The sequence below is a fragment of the Aquarana catesbeiana genome, linkage group LG03 (assembly GCF_042186555.1).
Source record: "Aquarana catesbeiana isolate 2022-GZ linkage group LG03, ASM4218655v1, whole genome shotgun sequence".
Lineage (NCBI taxonomy): Eukaryota > Metazoa > Chordata > Amphibia > Anura > Ranidae > Aquarana > Aquarana catesbeiana.
In genome coordinates, this window is record NC_133326.1 from 22,161,540 (window position 1) to 22,173,494 (window position 11,955).

The window sequence follows — 11,955 nt, forward strand, 5'->3', positions numbered from 1 at the left end:
CTGTCTGCAGTCTCTGATCATCTCCTGTAGTCTGCAGTCTCTGATCATCTCCTGTAGCAGGTCTGCAGTCTCTGATCATCTCCTGTAGCAGGTCTGCAGTCTCTGATCATCTCCTGTAGCAGGTCTGCAGTCTCTGATCATCTCCTGTAGCAGGTCTGTCTGCAGTCTCTGATCATCTCCTGTAGCAGGTCTGTCTGCAGTCTCTGATCATCTCCTGTAGCAGGTCTGTCTGCAGTCTCTGATCATCTCCTGTAGCAGGTCTGCAGTCTCTGATCATCTCCTGTAGCATGTCCGCAGGCTCTGACCATCTCCTTTAGTATTTTGGAAGAGAGCCTGGAGCTCCTCTGCCGTCTCTTTTTTTCTTAAGAACAAAGAACAGATAGAATAAAAAAAAAAAAATGGAGTTCTCCTGACTACTTTAATTTTTTTTGATGAAAACCATGAGCACCTGCGGACTTGCACTGTAATCGTGATGCATCGCGGAATCGAATCGAATTCGTTGACTTGATAATCATAATCGAATTGAATCGTGAGGCCAGTGAAGATGCGCACCCCTAGTATTTTGGGCCCTTTTTCAAATATTGGTGCTACATTGGCTTTTCTCCAATCAGCTGGTACCATTCCAGTCAGTAGACTGTCAGTAAAAATTAGGAACAATGGTCTGGCAATTACTTGACTGAGTTCCCTAAGTACCCTCGGATGCAAGCCATCTGGTCCTGGTGATTTATTAATGTTAAGTTTCCCAAGTCTAATTTTAATTCTGTCCTCTGTTAACCATGGAGGTGCTTCCTGTGATGTGTCATGAGGATAAACACTGCGGTTTTGGTTACTGAAGCCCCCAGATTCCCTCGTGAAGACTGAGGAGAAGAAGAAATTCAATACCTTCGTCATATCCCCATCCTTTGTAACCAGATGTCCTTCCTCATTCTTTATGGGGCCAATATGGTCTCTCCTCCTTGTTTACTGTTCACATACTTAAAGAATTTCTAGGGATTTTTTTGCTCGTCTATGCCATCTCCTTAGCTTTTATATGCATTTTTACACTGGAGTTAAGCCATCCAGGACTTTTGTCTCTTGTAAATTTTTTTACCCAATGGATGCAATGGCTAATGCCCTTATTTAATATGCTCTTAAAGCAAACCCATCTCTCCTCAGTATTCTTTGTTCCTAAGATTTTATCCCAATTTATGCCTTCTAGCAAGGCTCGTAGTTTAGGGAAGTTGGCTCTTTTGAAATTCAGTGTCTTTGTATTCCCCTTACGTTTCCTATTTGTGTGATTTATACCAAAGCCAATTGACCTGTGATCGCTGTTACCTAAATTGCCCCGTATTTCCACATCCGTGATCAGGTCTGTATTGTTGTAATCAGTAGATCCAGTAACGCTTTATTTCTAGTTGGTGCGTCTACCATCTGACCCATAAAATTGTCCTGCAAGACATTAGGAACTGGCGAGCCTTAAATGAATACGCCCAGTCTATGTCTGGATAGTTAAAATCCCCCATTATGATAACACTTCCTTCCTTGCTGCTAATCCAAATTGTGATAGGAGATCTGTCTCCCCTTCCTCCCTCAGGTTAGGGGGCCTATAGCATACTCCCAGTATTATTTTCCGCTTAGCTTCATCCTTTGGAGCTCTAACCATAAGGATTCCACCTCATCCAAGCTCCCTTAGTGATGTCATCTCTCACATTCACTTGTACATTATTCTTGATCTATAGCATACCCCTCCCCCTTTTTTACCCTCTCTATCCTTAAGGGTATACTCCTGAATGTTTGCCAGCCAATCATGAGAGCTGTTGAACCAGGTCTCTGAAATTCCCACAAAATCCAAATCCTCCTCGTACAACATTATCTCTAGTTCACCCATCTTGTCTGCCAGGCTCCTGGCATTGGTGAACATGCCACGTAGTTTAGACCGGGCGCATATTATCCTCTTATTGGGTGTTCCGAGATTGCAACTAGGACTTGCTACTAATACTTACTTTGGGTTTATGTGCTTTGGTCAACCTACCACTAATGCCCTCAATACTACCCTCTGGAATATGTTTTCCGTTGACTATCTCTACCTCTGGACCCTCCCCCCATCGCCTAGTTTAAAAACCCCTCTAACTTTTTGGCCATCTTTATTCCCAGATGATCTGCACCCTCCTCATTTAGGTGCAGTCCATCCCTTCTATAGTACTGGTTATCGACTGAGAAGTCAGCCCAGTCCTCCGGGAACCCAAACCCCTCCTTACTACACCAGCTCTTCAGCCACTTCTTTACTTCCCTAAACTCCCTCTGCCCTTCTGGTGTGGCTCGATGTACCGGTAGTATTCCTGAGAATACTACCTTGGAGGTCCTTTTCCTCAATTTAGCTCCTAAGCCCCTAAAATTGTTCTTTAGGACGCTCCATCTGCCTCTCACTTTGTAATTGCTGCCAACGTGCACCATGACAGCTGGGTCTTCCCCAGCCCCTCCCAGTAATCTGTCCGCCAGATCCGTGATATGCAAAACTGAGCGCCCGGTAGACAACATACTGTTCGGCGCTTCAGGTCTTTGTCACAGATTTCCCTCTCTGTCCTAAGAATTGAGTCCCCTACCACCAGAATCTGTCTTTCCTTTCCCCCCACTCTCACTGGAGCAGTTCTTCCCCCGGCAGCTAGGAGAGTCCCTCAGCTCCAGCAGTGCTGGTCCCTGACTGGTTTCACCAATGTCACTCAATGAAGCGTACTTATTGGGATGTCCAGCCCTGGATCGAACTCCCTGGCACTTCCCCCTCTACCCTTCCTGTCACCCATCTACTCTTTGCTAGTGCCTGCACCTCTTTGTCTCCACCCAACTCTGTGCTGGCCCCTGCTGTGTATGTTCCTGGCTCTCCTTTAGTATGGAGGGACTTCTCAGTGCTGACAGTTGCTTCCCCAGATTCAGAACCTGGGCTTCTAGGGAAACAATGCACTTACATTTTGCACAGCAGTATTCACCCTCGATCAGATGATCAAGGAGCGCATGCCGCAAGATGTACAACGAGTCGCCTCTCCACACCCGCCGGGCATCGTACCTATTAAATTAAAGGAGGATTGGGAATTATACCCTGTCCAAATTACCTAATAACTAGCTTCCTGACACTAATACTCAACAAGACAATAGACAGGTACTCGCAGAACTACTAGCACGCACAGACCTACACACAGAACTCTGCGCACACGCAGATCTATGCGCACTCGCAGAACTACGTGCACCTGCAAACCTACGCGCGCACACACTACTCAGACAACACTCAGGTACTCACACTACACAGGTACTATGACCCCTGTTATAACCTCCTGTTTTAAACTCTGGTTTTTAATTCACCACTTAGACCAGTTCCACTTAGGTTCCAGCAGACTCAGATGAGCAGGCTCACAATGAGTTCTGCACAAAGTGATATAGGCCTCAAGCACCTGTGATCAATTAACCACTCCCCTTAATTTGTAGGCTGAAGGAAGCAAAGAAAAAAAAAAATGCTGTTTAAAAAGTGTAAGAAAAAAAGTGTTAAAAAGCTACAAGGAAAAGCCCAAAAAAACCTAAAAATGCAACCCAGCAATCACCAGCAGTCAAAAAGCAAGACTTGTTCACTCTCCACTGTTTAGCTTCAAACAGCAGTCTGGCCCAGACCTACGCTTCAAAATTGCGCCCGCTCGTGGAATGGCGACAAACTTTTACCCTTAAAAATCTCCATAGGTGACATTTAAAAAATTCTACAGGTTGCATGTTTTGCGTTACAGAGGAGGTCTAGAATTATTACTCTTGCTCTAACGTCCGCGGCGATACCTCACGTGTGGTTTGAACACCATTTTCATATGTGGGCGCTACTCACGAATGCGATTGCTTCTGCACGCAAACTCGGCGGGATGTGGCGTGTTAAAAAAAAAAAAAAAAAAAAAAATTCTTGTTTTATTTTTACACTGTTCTTTAAAAAAAAATAATAATAATTTGCGTCACTTTTTTTCCTATTACAAGGAATGTAAACATCCCTTGTAATAGAAAAATGCATGACAGGACCTCTTAAATATGAGATCTGGGGTCAAAAAGTCCTCAGATCTCATATTTACACTAAAATGCAATTAAAAAAAAAAAAATAAAAAAATAAAATAAAATTTAAAAATTGGCATTTGAAAAAAAAAAAAAAAAAAAAAAATAGGTCCCTTTAAGAGCCATGGGCGGAAGCGACATTTTGATGTCGCTTCCACCCTGCAATGGTATGAAGCCAGGTGGGGGCCATCTTCCCCTCACTCGTCTCCATACCACACAAGGGACAGGACGCGATCGCCTCCGCCGCTGCCGGCGGAGGGCACCGGAGTGCAGCAGGAAGGGCCCTCTCCTGCCGCTGATAAAAGTGATCTTGCGGCGAATCCGCCGCAGAGACCACTTTTATCTTAAACTGGACTCCTCACTGAAGAAGAGGAGACCGGGTTATGGTAGCTAGCTGCTGCCAACGATATCCTCTCAATGTGCCGACGTATATCAGCGTGAGCCGGTCCAGAAGTGGTTAAAGTGGTTGTAAACCCTTCCATAAACCCAGCGAAGTGACTGGCCTCAGGGGATACACAGAGGCAAAACAAATCGTCCTACATAGGTTGTAGCTGTTTATCTGCAGTCTTCTCAATAGCTTTTCAAAGTCCAAAATGTATAAAGCTTGTCTGAGCTGTCAGAAAAAAAAAAAAAGAAGGAACTCTTGAGAGCTGATTGGAGGGAAGGGACACACCCCCTTCACACAGCAAGAGAGCTGAGGCTGTCAATCACTCTATGAGGGATAGGTGGGGGGGACGGAGAAGGAGGGAATGCGTTTGTGTGTGTGGGGTAAATGAGGGACAGGTAGGTGGAGGATGAGGAGGAATGAGGGACAGGTGGGCGGGGTGGAGGAATGAGGGACAGGTGGGCGGGGAGGAGGATGAGGGCCACATGGGTGTGGGGGAAGGGATGGAATGAGGGATAGATGGGCGGGGGAGGAATGAGGGACAGGTGGGCGGGGGAGGAGGAACGAAGGACAGGTGGACGGGGGAGGAGGATGAGGGCCACGTGGGTGTGGGGGAAGGGATGGAATGAGGGATAGATGGGTGGGGGAGGAGGAACGAGGGACAGGTGGGTGGGGGAGGAGAACGAGGGACAGGTGGGTGGGGGAGGAGGAACGAGGGACAGGTGGGTGGGGCAGGAGGAACGAGGGACAGGTGGGGTGGGGCAGGAGGAACGAGGGACAGGTGGGTGGGGGCAGGAGGAACGAGGGACAGGTGGGTGGGGCAGGAGGAACGAGGGACAGTGGGCGGGGGAGAAGGATGAGGGCCACGTGGGTGTGGGGGAAGGGATGGAATGAGGGATAGATGGGTGGGGCAGGAGGAACGAGGGACAGGTGGGCGGGGGAGAAGGATGAGGGCCACGTGGGTGTGGGGGAAGGGATGGAACGAGGGATAGATGGGTGGGGGAGGAGGAACGAGGGACAGGTGGGTGGGGCAGGAGGAACGAGGGACAGGTGGGTGGGGCAGGAGGAACGAGGGACAGGTGGGCGGGGGAGAAGGATGAGGGTCACGTGGGGTGTGGGGGAAGGGATGGAACGAGGGACAGATGGGTGGGGAGGAGGAACGAGGGACAGGTGGGTAGGGCAGGAGGATGAGGGCCATGTGAGTGTGGGGGAAGGGATGGAATGAGGGACAGATGGGTGGGGGAGGAGAAATGAGGTACAGGTGGGTGGGGCAGGAAGAACGAGGGACAGGTGGGTGGGTCAGGAGGAACGAGGGACAGGAGGAATGAGAGACAGGTGGGCGGGGCAGGAGGAATGAGAGACAGGTGGGCGGGGCAGGAGGAATGAGGGACAGGTGGGCGGGGCAGGAGGATGAGGGCCACGTGGGTGTGGGGGAAGGGGTGGAATGAGGGACAGGTGGGTGGGGAAGGTTGCAGGGACACACCCTCTTCACACAGCACACAGGAACAGAGCTGAGGATGTCAATCTTAGGCTGTGTTGGAGCTCCTTCTCCTGTCACCTTTTTTCTTTTGGTGTCAGAAAAACTTGTCAGAAGTGACTCATGCTGATAGCAAAGGAAGGAAGCAGCGCACAGAAATGACACTTAGTTCTCTGGGCTGAGACAAGTACACACTATAGAGGGATGTGCTTTGTTCACATTTCATGTCGGAGGTTTACAACCACTTTAAATGTGGTAATGCGCTCCTGATAAAAGAATGTTTCTTATTTTGAAAGCAAAAGGACTCCAAAAAAAGCATTCCAGGTAACACATTCCATTCTTCTACAGCTCTGCAGGACGGGATGATCATGACACACGGCGGTAATACAAGAAAATGTGACTTTCCTCAGTTCATTGTTTAAATTTCCTAAAAAGGTATTTTGCAATCCAAATGATATTCATAATGTTCAGCACCGAAAATGTAAATTAGTGAGAAGGGCTCTAGTAAGCCGTTTGTATGCAAAAGTAACATTTAAAGAGGTAATAAAGTCTTAAAAAATGATACTATCCGGGCCTCCCGCAGGTTATTTATTTATTTCAGGTACTTATATAGCGCCGTCAATTTACGCAGCACTTTACATATACATTGTACATTCACATCAGTCCCTGCCCTCCAGGAGCTTACAATCTAAGGTCCCTAACTCACATTCATACATACTAGAGACAATTTAGACAGGATCCAATTAACCTACCAGCATGTCCCTTGGAGTGTGGGAGGAAACCGGAGTACCCGGAGGAAACCCACGCAGGCACAGGGAGAACATGCAAACTCCAGGCAGGTAGTGTTGTGGTTGGGATTTTGAACCAGCGACCCTTCTTACTGCGAGGCAAGAGTGCTACCCACTACACCACTGTGCCACCCAAAGACATAATGTGCACCACATAAAGGCAGACTTGCCTTTTTACCCCTTGGTGCTGGCTGGATGCAGATTCGTGGGCACTCGGGTGGACGGGCCTTGGCGCAGAGCGGCCGCATATTTGCATGAATTGGTGTAAATACAACCGTGCCGAGCGTGTCCCCTGTGTGCTCCCGGCACAGTTACTAACGGCTTAGGGATCGCAAGTAGTGATCGGGAGCACACAATTGGATTTTTCGACAACAAAATGTTGGATGTGAGCTTGTTGGCTGAAAGTCCGACCGTGTGTATGCTCCATCGAACATTTGTTGCCGGAAATTTCTGCCAACAAATGTTTGATAGCAGGTTCTCAAATTTTCCTCCAACAAAACGTTGTTGTCGGAATTTCCGATCGTGTGTACACAAGTCCGTCGCACAAAAATTCACACATGCTCGGAATCAAGCAGAAGGAGCCGCACTGGCTATTGAACTTCCTTTTTCTTGGCTCGTCGTACGTCTTGTACGTCACCGCGTTCCCACGTTCGTAATTGTTGGCCAACATTTGTGTGGCCGTGTGTATGCAAGTTGGAGCCAACAACCTTCGAACACAATTCCACGGTTTTGTTGTCGGAAAGTCCCATCGCGTGTACGGGGGCATTACAGTTTACTACCACTTTAAAGAGCCTTCCCAACACAGTGCACTTACATTGCACACAGCAGAAAAAAAAAAAAAACCAAAGAAAGCCGATAAGACAGAATGAAATGAGCTTCAAATGCTCCCCTCCTTGTAAAAATGCCGTGTCCCTGGCTGTAATCCTGGTGACTTCAATACATTTTAGTCACTTGCTCAGAAAAAGTAAACAATGCATCAGAGTGAAGTCACAACGTCCAATCTTATTGGTCAGAGACTTGGACAGCAGTCATTGGATCCTTATAACAGTGACTGACAATCGCAGAAGAAGAGGTCAGTATTGGCAGCCTTTGTATTTCTCACAGCAAGTGGTGGGATAAGGTCCGTCAGCGCCCAATGGGAAGATGCTAAATCGCACCCCCCTCCTTCCCGGACACAAGATTTACACCCAGCTTTGATGTCAGAGGACGCATTAATAGCCCCCAGCATGGATGTCAGTGGATACCTAAATAACCCCCAGCATTGGTCTCAGAGGACGCATTAATAACCCCCAGCATTGGTCTCAGAGGACACATTAATAACCCCCCCCCCCCCCATTGGTCTCAGAGGACACATTAATAACCCCCAGCATTGGTCTCAGAGGACGCATTAATAACCCCCAGCATTGGTCTCAGAGGGACGCATTAATAACCCCCAGCATTGGTCTCAGAGGACGCATTAATAACCCCCAGCATTGGTCTCAGAGGACACATTAACAACCCCCAGCATTGGTCTCAGAGGACGCATTAATAACCCCAGCATTGGTCTCAGAGGACGCATTAATAACCCCCAGCATTGGTCTCAGAGGACACATTAACAACCCCAGCATTGGTCTCAGAGGACGCATTAATAACCCCCAGCATTGGTCTCAGAGGACACATTAACAACCCCCAGCATTGGTCTCAGAGGACACATTAACAACCCCCAGCATTGGTCTCAGAGGACACATTAATAACCCCCAGCATTGGTCTCAGAGGACGCATTAATAACCCCCAGCATTGGTCTCAGAGGACGCATTAATAACCCCCAGCATTGGTCTCAGAGGACGCATTAATAACCCCCCCATTGGTCTCAGAGGACACATTAATAACCCCCAGCATTGGTCTCAGTGGACCCATTAATAACCCCCAGCATTGGTCTCAGAGGACACATTAATAACCCCCAGCATTGGTCTCAGAGGACACATTAATAACCCCCAGCATTGGTCTCAGAGGACGCATTAATAACCCCCAGCATTGGTCTCAGAGGACGCATTAATAACCCCCAGCATTGGTCTCAGAGGACGCATTAATAACCCCCAGCATTGGTCTCAGAGGACGCATTAATAACCCCCAGCATTGGTCTCAGAGGACGCATTAATAACCCCCAGCATTGGTCTCAGAGGACGCATTAATAACCCCCAGCATTGGTCTCAGAGGACGCATTAATAACCCCCAGCATTGGTCTCAGAGGACGCATTAATAACCCCCAGCATTAGTCTCAGAGGACGCATTAATAACCCCCAGCATTGGTCTCAGAGGACGCATTAATAACCCCCAGCATTGGTCTCAGAGGACGCATTAATAACCCCCAGCATTGGTCTTAGAGGTCCCATTAATAACCCCCAGCATTAGTCTCAGAGGACGCATTAATAACCCCCAGCATTAGTCTCAGAGGACACATTAATAACCCCCAGCATGGATGTCAGTGGACACATTAATAACCAGCACAGGTGTCAGTATTACTGACCCCCTCCCCCCCACATTGGTGGTCAGTGGTGGAGGGAATTAAAAGGGGACTTGGGGGGTGATAAGAGAGAGGGACAAGGAGATTGGGGGGGGGGGGGGGATGAATGAAGGACAGATGTGGGGACAGGAGAAATGATGAGGGATGGAGGGGGGGGGGATGAGGAACCAGGTGAAGGAACGAGGGGACTGAGCTACTGGTGGGGGGGATGAGGGTAAGAGAGGAATGGGGGATGGGGGGACGGTTGAGCTACTGGTAGGGGGAGGGGGATGGAACGGAATGAGAAGAGGGACGGGGGAGGGGAGAGAGGACCGGGGAAGGTTGAGTTGGGGGGGGGGGGGGGCTGAGGGTGAATGAGGGGCAGTTGGAGGAATAGAGGGGGGTAATGGGGGAGGGGAAGAGGATTGAGGGGCAGGTTGGGGATAAATAAGGGACAGGTGAGAGGAAATGGAGGACAAGTAGGTGGGGGGTGAAGATGAATGAGGAATGAGGGGCATTTGGAGGAATGGGGGAGGGCTGAGCTACAGGTGGGGGGGGGGGACTGAGGGTGAATGAGGGACAGTTGGAGGATTGAGGGATGGGGAGAGGATTGAGCTACAGGAGGGAGGAATGAGGGAGGGGGAGGTTGCAGGACATGGAGTATCCCTCTAAATCCGGCAACACTTCAGGATAACATGGATGGCGGATCCTCTCAGTTGGACTGCCAGTTGCGGGTGTATCACGTGACCCTTCTCCCAGTCACACCGTGTGATGAGGGGAGCGGTAGGTGTCCCCCTCTCCCGCTTCACTCACCTCCTCACTGCTCCTGAACTCCACACTGATAAACCAGCTGCAGCCATGAAACCCTCATCCTGATTGGCCCCTTGGGGATGTACCCTCATCCTGATTGGCCATGGAGGACGTCCTCTCATCCTGATTGGCCCTAAGGGATGTAGCGAATGCCGATTGCTTAGACTTAGAACGCAAAATGGGCGTGACTACGCATGCGACGCCGCTTGCCAGAATACCTGTTTGTAGCTCTGCACGCTCCCCATTGGCTGGGCATCAGTACGTTTTTTCTTGCAGGCGCCTCTCATTGGATAGAATCAGAGAGAGAGTCTAACATTAGTGAGGGGAACAAAGCAGTGTGGGACACGCCTCCCGGGTCTGAGCTGTGTGTAGTCAGTCATTGGTTGGAGGCGGCTTCCTGCGGTCCTCAGTCACTAGCAGTTCTGTGTAAACTACAACTCCCACAATGCACGGGGGCTGTACACAGTGGTACTAGGCATAGCTCCCAACTGTCCCCTGATTTGGAGCAATGTCCCTCTGTCCCTCTTTCCTCCTCATTTGTCCCTCATTTTGATCTGATCTATATAGTTGTATATAAAATGCACTTTTTATCTTTCAAAAAGTGTTTCCCAGTGCTGAACTTTTCATACAAATTCTAAATTGCTGCATTTGTAAATTTTAAAAGCCAATAAAAAGGAATAGTAGTGGTAAAAAAAGCACCTGTGGATTCAATTAACCTTTTTTTTGTTAATTCTCCTTTAAGGGGGTGTGGCAGGGGGCGTGTCTTATATCTAAATACATTTGCTAGTAGGTGTCCCTCATTCCCATCTCAAAATGTTGGGAGGTATTAGGAGCTGGTAAAGTCTGGCTGTACCTTTTACATTAACAGTGTTATTGTGTTCCTCCACCCCCAACCCCCCCTCAGTGTGTTCCCCCACCCCCACCCTCCCTCAGTGTGTTCCCCCATCCTCCCTCAGTGTGTTCCCCCATCCTCCCTCAGTGTGTTCCCCCATCCTCCCTCAGTGTGTTCCCCCCATCCCCCCCCAGTGTGTTCCCCCACCCTCCCTCAGTGTGTTCCCCCACCCCCACCCTCCCTCAGTGTGTCCCCCCCCCCCCAGTGTGTTCCCCCACCCTCCCTCAGTGTGTTCCCCCACCCCCACCCTCCCTCAGTGTGTCCCCCCCCCCCAGTGTGTTCCCCCACCCTCCCTCAGTGTGTCCCCCCCCCCCCAGTGTGTTCCCCCACCCTCCCTCAGTGTGTTCCCCACCCCCACCCTCCCTCAGTGTGTCCCCCCCCCCCAGTGTGTTCCCCCACCCTCCCTCAGTGTGTTCCCCACCCCCACCCTCCCTCAGTGTGTCCCCGTCCCCCCCCAGTGTGTTCCCCCACCCTCCCTCAGTGTGCCCCCCCATCCCCCCCCCCCAGTGTGTTCCCCCACCCTCCCTCAGTGTTTTCTCCCACCCCCACCCCCCTCGGTGTGTTCCCCCACCCCCACCCTCCCTCGGCGTGTTCTCCCACCCCCACCCTCCCTCACTGTATTCCCCCATCCCCCTAGTGTGTTCCCCCACCCCCACCCTCCCTCAGTGTGTCCCCGTCCCCCCCCAGTGTGTTCCCCCATCCTCCCTCAGTGTGTTCCCCCATCCCCCCCCCCAGTGTGTTCCCCCATCCTCCCTCAGTGTGTTCCCCCACCCCCACCCTCCCTCTGTGTGTTCTCCCATCCCCATCCCCACCCTCCCTCACTGTATTCCCCCATCCCCATCCCCACCCTCCCTCTGTGTGTTCCCCCACCCCCACCCTCCCTCAGCCAGTATACCAGAAATCACACCTCACATCAGGGTTACATTTACTTTGGATTCAGTGGGCTCCTCCTGAGTGGAAGTAAACCCATTAATATTAACCACTTACCTACCGGGCCCTTCCCCCCTTTCCTGCCCGGGTCAGCTTCCAGCGCCGTCACACTTTGAATGACAGTTACGCAGTCATACA

The 11,955-nt window shown here is 50.2% G+C and overlaps 1 protein-coding gene across 1 annotated transcript in view; it reads right to left on the reverse strand.

Annotated features, from left to right (window-relative positions):
- The window catches only part of LRRC28 (leucine rich repeat containing 28), an 88,429-nt gene extending 78,288 nt beyond the window's left edge, over window positions 1–10,141 (reverse strand). Inside the window, exon 1 of the mRNA XM_073618387.1 lies at window positions 9,999–10,141. The gene's annotated coding sequence lies outside the window, so the exon portion shown is untranslated. The remainder of the gene's footprint in view (window positions 1–9,998) is intronic.
- Window positions 10,142–11,955: the final 1,814 nt, after the last annotated feature.